The sequence below is a fragment of the Capsicum annuum genome, chromosome 10 (genome assembly GCF_002878395.1).
Source record: "Capsicum annuum cultivar UCD-10X-F1 chromosome 10, UCD10Xv1.1, whole genome shotgun sequence".
Classification (NCBI taxonomy): Eukaryota; Viridiplantae; Streptophyta; class Magnoliopsida; order Solanales; family Solanaceae; genus Capsicum; species Capsicum annuum.
The window spans coordinates 202,397,743-202,412,484 of NC_061120.1; positions in this window are offsets into that span (position 1 = coordinate 202,397,743).

Below are 14,742 nucleotides of genomic sequence, written 5' to 3' on the forward strand. Positions count from 1 at the left end.
CTGGTGGCGCGGTACTGACACCTTTCTAGTCAGGGTACATATTGGACCCCAGTCAACTTAGCATGGGGAATGTCGGTTAAATGAATACTTCCCACAGTTTTAGTTTCAGATTTAGTACTATTAGATATAGTAAATCCTTATCATTTCTAGTAAACTTTGGGATCACCCATTAGATAGAACTGATTTCAACTATGGTCAATAAATATCAGTATCATAAAATTTAGAGATCAACCACTCGGTAGGATTGATCTCAAACTAAGTTAAATCATCTCTTTATTATCGGTATACTCAAGATCACCCACCAGATAGGACAGATCTCAGATTTAGTTACTCCATACAGAATGGAACTTAGATAGTTCTATTGAAACTTAGACTATCAGATACAGCCACTCAATATCAATTCCATAGGTTAGGACGATCATCATAGTTATATTAGTTATATCAGTCGTCATAGCTTACATTAGCAGTATTTAGTTTTAGGACTATTAGACATAGTCTATCAGACCAGTTCCTCATAGTTCAAAATTTCTGAAATAGTCATTCATTAATTCAGTATCTCAGTATCAGTAAACTCATGTTGTCAGTATTCAAACTGAGTTGTCAGTATCACCACGAGTTCAGTTATAGTTACTTATGTATGTATATATTCTCACATTCATATCAGCCAGCATTGTTCATGCTTGTAAACCCTTTGCATTTAGCCTACCTCACTCATATACTCAGTACATTCAGACATACTGACATATTTGTGCTAAGGTGTTTTCTCTCTATGTTCCACTATAGGCTCAGAGGCACGAGCTCCAGAAGTTTCAGCAGTCAAAGTTAGAAGTGAGACCTCATTCTTTGAGGACATGATGATTTCATTACTATTTTAGTTTTCAATTTATTTTAGTAGTTGGAGTTAGTTAGGGACATATCCCATCAACTCCTTATTGAGAAAGTTTAGAGGCTTTCAGACTATAGCATGTCAGGAAGTTATTTTAGATTTGTTTAGTATTGTTATATTGTTTTCAGACATTGTTCTTATTAGATATTTATCTGGTTTGAACCTTATGACCTTTCAGTTCATGTTTTCGTATTTATATTCATATATTATGCAGTGTACAGGCATAGATATCAGTCATGGGTTTTTTTGTGGTCCTTCTGGGTCATGAGCACCGTGCAGCATCCTAGTTCAGATAATTGGGGCATTACAAACTTGGTATCAAAGCCAGGTTAAATAAAGTCCTAAGAAGTATGAAAGCCTCATCTAGTAGAGTCTTGTACATGCGTGTGTTGTGCACCACACTTATGTGTAGGAGGCTATGAGATGTTCTAGGAATAGTTTACCTTCTTTTGGTATTCATGTCATGCCAGTGAGCATAATCTCAAGTCAATCTCAGCCTAATCTATTTCTCTCTTTCTTGTACAGAACATGCCTCCAAAAAGAAGAAATGGGAATCAATTAGCCCCTCAGCCCGAAGACCCTTTAGGCGATCATATTTTTCATGAGAAGTTCAAGGCTGCATTTACCACTCTTGCTCAGTCAGTCGTAGCCTATAATAAATAACCAACTGTCCAACCCAGTGGCCAATTAAGCTGCAGCTAGAATTTAGGACTTCACTCGAATAAATCCTCCTTCTTTCATATGGTCTAAGTCAGATGAGAACCTGCAGAAATTCTTAGATCAGGTTAAGAAAGTAATAGATATTATGCGAGTGACTACTTTGGAGAGTACTGAGTTAGCTGCATATCAGTAGCAGGATGTGGCTCATACTTGGTACAAATAATGGAAGTCAGAAAGTTTAGATGATGCTGGTTCCGTAGAGTGGGAGGAGTTTGCCTTTGCTTTTCTTGATATATTTTTCCCGCTATAGCTTAGAGAAGCTAAGGTTCTAGAGTTGATCAACATTAGGGAAGTATGACGGTGAAAGAGTATTCTCTTAGGTTTACTCAATTATCAAGATATACCCCTTATGTAGTTGCAGACGGTAGAGCTAAGATGAGTAAGTTCATATTAAGGGTGAACGACAGAGTGGTGAATAAGTGTAGGTCTGCAATGTTAAATAGTGATATGACTTTATCCAGGCTTATGACTCACACTCAGCAGATAGATGAGAAGAAAATTAGAATGAGGGAGAGACATAGTAAGAGAGCAAGGATAAGTAGTTTCAGCTTTGCTCAGCCTAAGTCTCTGGGTAGTAACCATTATCATCATAGTCAGAAGTTTTCAATCCCAACTCCATCCTCAACTAGTGCAAGAGCATCCAAGTATAGAAATGATTATCATGATGGGAAACCAGGCTCTAAATCCCAGGGTAGTGAGAATAGGTGTCTTACTTATCCGCTTTGCAAAGAGTGTGGTAAGAATCACCAAGCTGCATGTGATGTATTCTTTGGGTGTTACAAGCCAGTCCACAGGATGCGAGAGTATAGTGTTCTAGCACAGAGGGGTAAAGATTTGATCAGCAAGGCACCAAGAATGGTCAGTTTCAAAATAGACTTTATGCACTCCAGACCCGTCATGATCCAGAAAATTTCCTGATCTAGATTAGGGTATGTTACAAGTTTTTCATGTTCATAGTATGCATTGTTAGATATATTTATCTCATTTGAGCCTATGTTTCAGGATGAGTTAGTAAAAATCAGCAAGTCAGTTTAGCAATCAAGTAGTCAGATTTGTATCGTTTGTTTTCTCATCCTTACATCTATCCATGCTATTCGAAATATTAGGGAATTTAACTATTACAAGGGAGAACCTCCTAGTATTTGCAAGTTCGGTTCAGTTCATGCGTCATGAATTAGTTTCAAACTCTCAAGGTTCTGTTATAATCTAGTTCATAGATACCCTGTGCATCGCCCTAGTATCTCAGTAAGGTAAGCGTTCTTAGAGGGACATAGTGTCCCTAGGGGGAGATACCCCATAATTTATCAATTTTCTCATGTCTTAAATTCAGTTTCTCTTCGCATAACGGATCTAATTTAGAGTTCAAAGTACTCATAAGTTGGCCCTTAAAAATTCCAACCTCAGCTATAAGTCAAGTATTTAGAAGCTTAGTTCAGTTCATGATAGTCAGTTCATATGTCATGAATTATGCTCAGTTATGTTTTCATGTTCCTTCTTATGCATGTTTAGTAAATGATCTCAGGTTCATAGCATTTTTGGTTAAGGTAATAGTCCTCTTTAATATTATTAAGCTTCATTATTTAGTATTCAGTACAAACTTAGTATTCTATTCCATGCTCAGTTTTCAGTTCAAACTTGGTACCTTTACTATTGCATGTTTAGTTGTATGTTCATGAGTCAGTTGAGTCATGTATTCACGCATCAGATGTGCGTGCTTAGCTCATCAATACTTTAAGTCATGCATTCACGTATCATGTCAGTCATAGAATAATGCAACAGATATGCATGGATCCAGCTTATCAGTTATGCATCAGATATGAATGTTCAGTATGAATCAGTTTATCAGTCATGTCAGTCACGAGATCACTATTCAGTCCTTCATGTTAAATTCACATTTATCTCATTGTTACCCCTCTCAGTCAGTCTTATTCGATGATGAATGTTCCCAAGGGGGAGATATTGTAATACCCTATAAAATCCTAAGTCCGAAATTCAGCTCATTTGGCTTTACAAGCTTCAAGACTTAGAAAATTTTGCTAAGTGTTCAACACATAGTATCATTTTAGACCTCCAAATTGTGGGGATTTATTTGAAGACCATCCTGACCTCATTTTTTAGATTTTCAAGTAGCGTTGCAATGGGGAAAGGTCATAGTACTTCCCGGGTGAGTTTCAAAATTGTTGTAGTAGTGTAAGGGCATGTTTGTGTGCCCAAAATAGTATCTCAGAGCGATAGCCAAGCTCCGCCCAGGCTACAATACCTCTTTAAGAAGGGTGCCGCCTTAGGTTCCCCGACGCTCTAGGCAGGACGACGCCCTTCAAGTCCGGTGGGTGCCCATTTTTCAGCTTTTGACTTCCATGATTTGGAGAGGTATTTTGGTCATTATCCCATCCCTATATAAGCTTTCAAACAAGTGATTTAGCCTTATTTCACCCAAATATTGATAGTTTCTCTTAGAAACTCTCAAGAATAAAAGCTAGGGTTTTCATAGAAGGATCAATTCCAAGGGAATTCACCATCAAATTCCAATAATCTTTCCGTCAATCTTCATTAAATTAAGAGTTAAGGTATGCATAGTGTTCATTCAGGATTCCTTTCATCCGTGGAGTTCAATAACCCTCTTTTAAATTATGAATCATGAAGTTACGTTGTGGGTTGATTATGGTTATGTGATTGATTGTTATACAACTCCCAAGTTAGAATCTTTATGTGATTTTAAGCTACTAGGATGGCATGTAAATTGAAATATATGAATTGTGGGTGATTTGAATCATTAATGTGATGAATATGCCTATGCCATAAAGTGTGCATGCAAGGTGTTTGATAAAATACCTAAGAGACTATAAATCATGTGTTATGGTTAAATGGAACCTAAATGATAAGCTCATGCTCAATTCCTTATGACTCAACACGAATTCCATGCTAATTGTTGTGTATTATTGTTGTGATATGAAATGCTCATGAAATTGGAATCATGCAAGTATGTACATGTTATATGAAATATCTTTCAGGATCAAGAATATGATAAAAATGTGTAGTATGAAATCCCTTACTTATTGTATGATGAATTGTGAATGTCATTCCTATGATCAAGAAGTGTGAGTTTCCTTCCATCGAGTCTTGGGGGTACTTTTACCCAAAAAATATATCTTTGTTCCTAGAGCCATGTCATGTTATCACGATACTCTCAGTCAATCCATGATCTATAGAATTCAGTCAGTCATGAGACTTAGGAAAATTAAGAAATCTCAGTAGTCTCAGTAGTTCAATAATTTTAGTACTCTCAGTCAGTCCTCAGAACTTAGTATGTTTCGTTAGTCAAAGAAAGTCAGTCAACTTAGTTTAGCTCCTCTAAAAAATACCATTAGTATCAATTCAGTTATTCAGTATCAGTTCAGCTAATCAGTTTAGCTCAATTATTTAGTTCAGTGTCTTTCAGATAGGAGTAGGATTCAACACCGAGTGTGTGTAGGGATGGGGACTCACCCACAAGATAGGAATGAGATCCTTAAAATCAATACCTAAGTTCTAGAACTATGTAGCCAGTGTAGGTAAGATATGTCACCCATTAGATACAACTGACATACTCAGGGACCAGCTGTTAGCATATTTAAATATATAGGACTGATCATAGGGGTCACCCGCTAGACTAGGACTAACTCCACAGCAGTTGTCTTTACTGGTGGCGCAGTACTGACACCCTTCTAGTCAGGGTAGAGATTAGACCCCAGTAAACTTATGATAGGGCATGTCGGTTAAATGAATATGTCCCATTGTTTCAGTTACAGATTCAGTACTGTTAGATGCAGTAAAGCCTTATCATTACTAGTAATCTTCGAGATCACCCATTAGATAGAACTTATTTTAACTATGGTCAATTAGTATCATTATCATGAGATTTAGAGATCACTCGCTAGGTAGAATTGATCTTAGATTAAGTTAATAATCTCTTTATTAACAGTATACTCAAGATCACCCGCCAGATAGGAGTGATATTAGATTTAGTTACTCCATATAGAACAAAACTCAGATAGTTCTATCAGAACTTAGACTGTTAGATACAGTCAGTCAGTATCAATTACATCGGTTAGGCTGATCATTACAGTTATATCAGTTATATCAATCATCATAGCTTACATTAGCAGTATTCAGTTGTAGGACTATTAGAAACAGTCAATCAGACCAGTTCCTCTTAGTTTGAACTGTCAGAAATACTTATTCATCTATTTAGTATCTCAGTATCAGTAAAATCATGTTATCAGTATTCAGTAAAACCACGAGTTCAGTTATAGTTACTTATGCATGTATGTATTCTCAAGTTCATATTAGCCAACATTGTTCATGCATATAAACCCTTCGCATTTAGCCTACTTCACTCATATACTTAGTACATTTAGATGTACTAACGCATTTGTGCTATGGTGCTTTCTCTTATGTTACACCATAGGTTCAGAGGCACGAGCTCCAGATCAGTAGTAGATTTTAGTCTCAATAGTGGGAGTTAGAAGTGAGTCCTCATCCTTCGAGGACATGATGATTTCATTACAATTTCAGTTTTCAGTTTATTTCAGTAGTTGAAGTTAGTTTGGGATATGTCCTATCAACTCCTTATTCAGATAGTTTAGAGGCTGTCATACTATAGCATGTCAGACAGTTATTTCAGATTTGTTTGGTTTTTTTGTACCATTTTTAGACATTGTTCTTATCAAATGTTTATCCAGTTTGAACCTTATGACCTTTCAGTTTATGTTTCTGCATTTATATTCATATATTATGTAGTGTAAAAGTACAAATATAAGTCATGGGTTTGTTTGTGGTTCTTCGGGGTCATGAGCACTGTGTAGCATTCCGTTTCAGATAATTGGGACATTATAAGGAATCAATAATGTAAAAGTAAAACATAAACTTTCTTGAACAATCATGACCATAGATATTCATTTACCATAACAACCATTAAAGCATCTCTTCAAGCACTTAGAAATCATAAACATGTGATAGTATTAGGAGATATGCTATTGGCTCATGATCCATTTAACAAGGTCTTACAATAAATACTTGACATGCATTGAAGGGCACATAATTGGGGAATTCCATGCTAACATGTCACCATTCATTCACTAAGGCTTTCCAACAAACACTTGGCATGCTTGAACTTACACACAATTGGGGATTTCTAGTCAATATGCTATAATGACTCTAATTCCTTCACATAAGCAATTTATCAAACAAATGGGAGCATGATTTGGTTATTCAATAATTTCCACACCTAATTATCATAAATACATCAATCAACTTGCAACTTTAGGGATTTAACATGGACATAGTGCAATTCAACTCAAATCAAGATCAAAGCTTGCAACTTGTATTCTAAAGCATGAATTATAACTCAACAATAACATAAACATGAACTTTAATAAATCACAATATTTGAATTTAAAAAGGGATTCTTGAACTTTTTGGATGGAAGGGACCCAAGAACCAACATCTGCATACCTTACTACTTAACCCTCGAAAGATAAATGATGAAACCTTGATGATTAGGGTCTTGATTTGGAACACTAGATCTTGTTCTTGAGGATAATTGAGGGAAAAAACAATATTTGGGTTTAATGTGGCTGAATCTCGTGTTAAAGAGTATATATCGAGGTAGCAAAATGACCATTTTGCCCTTGGAATTAAAATCCAAAACTGGAACACTGACAAAAGCTTCATTGCAGTGTAGTGGAATCACGGTAAGCTGCAGGAATTTGATAATTCTGAAATTGAACCTTGGCGCGATGCGCCATATTTGTGTTGGCTCACTGGATTTTGACGATTGCTATTTTGGCTGATTCTGCGATGCGCCAAAGTACCAAGTGGTACACTGTCTCACTAAAATGGCTCTAACTCTTTGCCTGAGTGTCGGATTTGGGTTTATTTGGAAGCGAAAGCAAGCTTATTCAATTCTCTACCCGAGAAAAAGTCGATATTAGGTAAATTCTACATAGTTTAAAATACTTCTCACATGGGAAGTCATCTCTTTCTCCCCTTAAGGAGGAAGCTTGACTTAAATAAAATTTGGGGTATTACAAGACTGGATCATTATAATAGAAGAGGAGCTTAACTAGTTTGAAAAGAGCAAGTTTTGGCACTTATTCCACCTCCATAAGACAATTTTCTAATTGAAACTATGTAGGTGTAGAAAAATAAGGTTGATAAAAATAACAGTTATAAAGAATAAGTCAAAGTTGGTGGTCCAAGGATATAATCAAGAAGAAAATATAGACTTTGGTGTAACTTTCGTCCTTGTCGCAGGGCTTGAAGCAATCAGAATAACTATGGCTTTTGCTACCTGTAAGAAATTTACTCTTTACCAAATGAATGTAAAGATTGCATTATTGACTAGTATTCTTAAGATATTTATATGAAACAACCTCCTAGATTTGAGAGCAAGCAATTTCCTGACCATGTGTAAATGCTTGACAAGGATTTGTATGGTTTGAAACAAGATCTAAAAACTTGGTATGAAATACTATAAAAATTCCTTTTGGAGAATAGACATACAAAGGTAAAATTGAATACACTCTCTTTTTAAAGACTAATGAGAATGATTTGTTGATTGTGCAGGTTTAAGTAAATGATATCATATTTGTTTCTACAAATATCAATGACTCATGACTTTGCAAAACTCATGAATAGTATATCTAAGATGAGCATAATAGGAGAACTAAATTTTTTCTTGGGGCTGTAGATCAAACAAATTACTGTTGGAACAATGATTCATCAAAAAATATAGTAAGGATTTACACAAAATATTTTCTATGAAACAAGATACAGAGATAAACACTCCCATTGCCACTTCTACAAAGCTAGATATGGATGAAACAGATCAATCTATGGAACACAAGCTATATAGAGGAATAATTAGGTCACTTCTGCATTTTACAGCTAGTAGACCTGATATTGTCTTCATTGTAGGCCTATGTTACTGATTCTAAGCATATCCAAAGGAATACCACCTCAACTCTATCAAAAAAATATCGAGATAACTTAAGGGAACCACTGATCTTGGTCTTTCGTATCCAAATGTAAGCAATTTCAAGTTGGTAGGATATGCTGATGCTGATTATGGAGGTTATCTTATGGACAGGAAAAGTACCACAGGTATGGCCCACTTTCTTGGATCATGTCTGATCTCCTAGTCCACTAAGAAGAAAAATTCTATAGCATTATCCATAGTTGAGGTTGAATATGTTGTTCTTGGATCTTGTTTTGCTTAATTATTATGGATTAAATAAAAACTAAAGGATTTTGGTATGAACATTGGTTTTGTTATTATCTTTGGTGACAATAGTAGTGCCATTAATATTGCAAAAAATCCTGTGCAACACAAAAGAACAAAGCATATTGATATAAGACATCATTGCCTTAGGGATAAAGTTTAAAAAGGTCTTATCCCTCTTATATTTTGCTCTATTGAGGAACAAATTACATATATTTTTACTCACTAAGCAGAGAACATTTTGAAAATAACAGGTTAGGGATTATTAGGATTACATAACTTAACCTTAATGACTGGCTAGAAAAGAAAAATCTTACATATAAAATATAGCTACTTATTTTAGTTTGGAACATTTACTAGTGTTTCCCAATTCTAGTTTAATGACAACTTAATTGATTCATGTGGTTAGTTATGCAGAATTGTAGAAAGCTAAATCACGGGAGCTCATGAATCATCGAACGTATGATTTTCTTTGGCCATTAATTAAGTATATATTTTGGAAAATCTAGATAGTTATATTTCATAAGTGTAAAAGGACTTCTACCCGCCAAAATTGAAGTGTCTATCTTCTTTGTAAAAATTTGTTTCTTTTTCCTGTCAAGTGCCACTTCTCCCTATTCTACTCAATTACACCTAACAAATACATATAATCCTATATGATTCACTATCCCTTTCCCATTAAAATTGAAATGATTTGTTACTCTATAAAAGCCCCTATTCATTCATCCTTTATCATCATCCCTCTTACATGTTCCATATCTAAAAGGTTTAACAATGGGTTCTCAGATTCTTTCCACTTCAACTCTAGATGAATCTATAACATCTTCCCTGATTGCCACTTTACCCACTCTTGAAGTTATTCTTCACCCTGATATAGAAAAAATTCCTCAAATTTCTTCGTGTATTCTAGTTTTCCTATTTTAAGGTACAGAATGAGCTCAAATCCATGCTTGACTATTTTTCTAAACATCCCTCTTGCAACCAACCTATTCATCAGATTTAGTTGACGAAATTGCTTCACTTCAAATACTTCCTACTGAGATTGCACCCTCATCTTAACCATTCCAAAATCTGTTCCTCAAGATGTTCTAGAATGCGTTTGTTATTATTTAGCAAAAGCATCGGAGGATCATATCTATATCCCATAGGATGACTTTATTCTAGTTCCTTCTCCTTCCCCACATTTCTTCGAACACCCCTCATATGAAAATATATGAGGTAAGAAGTAACGCCCCACACTTTGATCATGAGACATCACACGGCTCTAAAGACTATGACTAGCCTTAAGCTAACCCTGTCGGCCTTTTACTAGATCTAAATCTCATAATCTAGGTAATATAGAAATGAAAGTCACACTGAATGCGGAAACTATCTGAAATAACTGAGAATAAACTGAATATAATGTGTAAAACATCAATACTGAATAGGCTAAATAACAATTAGTAATCTAGAAAATGTCTACTACTAACATTTAGAGATTCACTAGGACAAACCCCCAACTAACTCAAAATGTCTAAAAAGAATACTAAATTATGTAAACTGATAAGATGCAAAATGCAATGCCTCGAAATCTGATTCTCAGGATACCACACGATGCTCCAAACTACAAGTAGTCTTAAGCTAACCTTGACTTTCTTTTCTAAATCTAAATCTAAAAATAGGGAAACTATGAATGAAGAATCATAATTAATGCTAAAAAACTGTCTGAATAAGCAAATATAAAAAATCTGAATACTGTAACTGAATTCTAAAACTAAATCTAGTAGTACAACAAACCTCCACTAACTGAATCTAGAGAGTCACTAGGCCAGGCTCAAACTGACTCAAACTATCTAAACTGAATAATAAAGTGTCTACTAATAAAGGAAAATCTGAATAGCTAAGTACCAGAACTATAATGACTCACCAACGGCCGAGATGTGGATAAGATACTCAAAAATCACTCATGCTATTGAGATTAAGCACCTAGACCTACATTATAAGACAATGTAGCACATAGACATATATGTGGATCAGTACTTTGATGATATACTGAGTATATAGGGGTGAATGCAATAAGTAAACAATATCGTCATAATTTATAAAGAAAATCATGCATGATAATTGTAAATGACTCATATGGGCTTGAGTAATCCGAAATCTAAAGATCATAAATCACGAATAACAAAGCATATAATATAAATTTTGTGATCCATTATATTCAGTTCTAAACTCTGTTCTTTCTGAAAGCTGCTACATTATTTTATCAATCTGTAAGGGGAATACTTTATCTCAAGACATTAAGAATCTTAACACCATATCTTTCAAAACATATACTTTTATCTTAAGGCTTTCCGCTAATAGAGTATTTTAAGAGTAGGGAAAATCTTATTGGGAGGTTCTTCTAACCGACATACACCATGTGAGCATTCATGGAGTCCCACATCTTGCCTTGTTGGGTAGCGCTATTCTACCCTTGCCATCGAAATAGAAATTCTTATATTATGCGATCACAATATTAGTCATCCATGTAGAAGTGGTAATAATCTTAATTCGATGGTGGCACGTAGTTCTGGGGCATGAAACTACTCTCATTCTTATGCTAAGGATCATAAGAAATCCATTTAAAAAATATAGCACAAGGGTTTATAAGAAAACCAATTATGCTCTTTCCTTCTTTAAATCCCAAGTTATATAAACAAAGTGGATTCTTTATCTTTGCTCGGGACCAAAAGGTTCAAATCTTTATGGAAAATCTAAGAATAGTCTCATCTTAAGGTGATCATAGAATAAATAATCTTGAAATAGAAATATTAATTAGGACTTAATGACCCATGCATCAAAATTATGTTAAAACATGATAATGCTTATGCTTGATAATGTAAATATTGATAAATCAACTCAAAATCTAGAAATTTCAGCAATATGCATGAAAATATGAACATAATCATGGAATTTAACTTCCAAATCATTGGGAACCTCATAAGATAGTAAATAACAATAATGGGTATAAACCTTAACTTGAATTTCATGGAAAATCATATAAATTTTACTAAAATCTGAATTTAATGTAAGTTTTGGGAACAAGGATGAAAGGATTATCCTTGTTCATACCCCACATACCTTAATTGGTGATCTTTGTTGAAAAACATGAATCTTGGATTCCTATTGATACTTTGGAGATGAATTCTTAGAGCCCTTATATTGGGAATCCTCAATCCTGAATTTATTTGGAGAATTAATTGAGGAATTTGGATTTCTTGGGGAGAAAGTTTGTTGAATTAGGATTTTGCTTGAGAGAGATTTGATGAAAAGTGGATGTAAAGTTCTTTAAAGGGGTTTAATTCATTGTTTAAGATGGATTAAGGGTAGAGAGAATGACCAAAGTACCCCCTTTAATCTTTGAAATAGAGCTGGAAAAATCAACTTTTTACGAACTGGTTGGCCCGCGACATGCCACTATTGCAGTGGCTCACTTGAAATGGACGAGCAGGAACTGGTCTTTCACCGCGATGCGCCATAATTATGGAACCCTTTAGTTTGTCTTTTTGACCAGTTTCACAATGTGCCAATATCGTGAGGTCTCACTGGAAATTGCAAAACGAGAAATTAGGTCTCTTCATGACGCACCAAAATTTTGGAGTCTCACTGGAAATTTACAATTGTGATTTTATTCTTATCAGCAATGCTCTAAGGTCCCAAATCATGGTGTTTTATGTCTGGAACTTAAAATTGTCATAACTTCTTACCCGTTTATTGGATTTAGGCAAATTTGATATCGTTAGAAAGATTATTCAATTTTTTCACAATGGGAGGTCTAAATCTGAAGAATTCCACACGAAATAAATAATATTTATTTTGGAAGCTATTATTTAACATTCTAGGGATGAGTTTAAGCTATGAAAATCTTTTGGTATTACACAAAATCTGAGTGAACAAGTCCCCAAACTATGAGGACTCACCAACTATAGGATATATATGGACATGCTCGGACTACTCACGCTGCTAATACTGAGCACCTGAACCTACATTCTGAGACAATATAGCATATATACATATATGTGGATCACTACTTTGAGGATGTACTGAGTATATGGGGGTGAAATGCATAAGTAAAACATCATCTTATCATCATAATTTATAAAACAATGCATGCTAAATGTAAATGACTCACATAAATTAGAATATCTAAAATACTGATATCATGAATAATAAACCAATCCTACTTTATAAATCTAGTGAGTCATAACATTTAGTTCTTAAAGCTATACTTGTATTCTGTCTGTAAATCATACTGGATAAATGTAGAAAGAGCTCACTTCTAAAATCTAAGATCTAAAAGCTGAAGTCTGTAACTATTATCTTTTTGTATAGCTTAATTTGAGTAAACTGTGTGCCTTTACACTACGTTTTATGAAAATCTTTACTATTAAATAGTAGGGAAAACACTTTATCTTAAGGAAATTCTTTCAAAGATTTTCTTTACTAGTAGGGAAATACTCAAATCTGTTTACTTATTTTTACTAGTACGGAGGTTCTCTTAACTGACATAAACCATGTGAGCTACATGGAGTCCAATGTCTCATCCTCCTCAGGAAGAAACCTCACATTGGGGAGAGGTTTCATACTCTTGCCAAGGAGTATAACCTCAACTTAAGTGATCACTATCTCAGCCTACTATGGGCCCTTTAATCTCAAATTTACGATGGCACATATTTTTGGGGTATGGGAACTTCGAATCATACCTAACTCGATGCTAAATACTACTCTCTATTATTTTCTACACTCATCTTGTTGGAAATCCACTTTTAAAACTAGCATAATGTTTTATTATAAAACTAGTTATGCACCTAACTGAATCAATCTATAAATGAAGCTATTTTGGTTTCTGTAATCTATAATAAATCTGTAAAGTGGATTTCAAAACATATCTGAGGATCAAAAGATCAAAACTTTATTGTAAATCTAATATAGTCAGCTCATAAGATGCTTAAAGCATCATCTTTCTCAAATCTCATATAAAATTGGGGCTTAATTGCCTATGTATCAAACTCATGTAAAAACATCACCATAATCATGCTTGATGATGAAAACAATGATAATTCATCTCAAAATCTATAATTTACTGCAATTGGCATGAAAATAGACATGCAATTCATCTTCAAAATATCTCAAAAACTCATAACTTTGCAAATAGCAATAATGGGCATGAACCCTAAATAAAAACTCATTTAATATCATTAAAAATCATATGAATTTAATTGAAAAGCTTTGTTTTGGGCACAAGGATGAAAGAAGATGCTTGTTCATAAACCCCACTTACCTTGATTGATGATTATAAGAAGAAACTTAAATTATTGATTCGTAATTGAGTTCTTGGAGATGGATTCTTGATTATCTTTCCTTGGAAATCCTCAATCTTAAGCTTTCTTGGAGAATCAATGTAGGATTTTGATTTCTTGGAGAAGAGGTTTTAGAGTTCTAGGGTTTTGCTTTTGAAGAGAATGATGAATAATGAGCACAAAGTGCTTTGAATATGATTAACCTTGTGTTTTGGACAGATTAGGGGATTGGGAATTGACCAAAATACCCTTTTTAAAATTTTAAACAGAACTTGAAAACGTAACATTTTTTTGATTTGGGTGACCGCTGCGATGCGCCACTATTGTGGTGGCTCACTGAAAATAACGAGGGAGAACTGGGCTTTCTCCGTGACACGGAGCTATTGAGGTACCCTATAGTTTTGCCATTTTGGTAACTGCCGCGATGTGCCAAAATCACGTTGGCCTAGTGGAAATCGACAACTCAGAAGTTGGCCCTCTCTGCGATGGTCCAATATCACGTCGGTCTACTGGAATGGGAAAATTGGGAATTTGGGCTTCTCCGCGGCACGTGG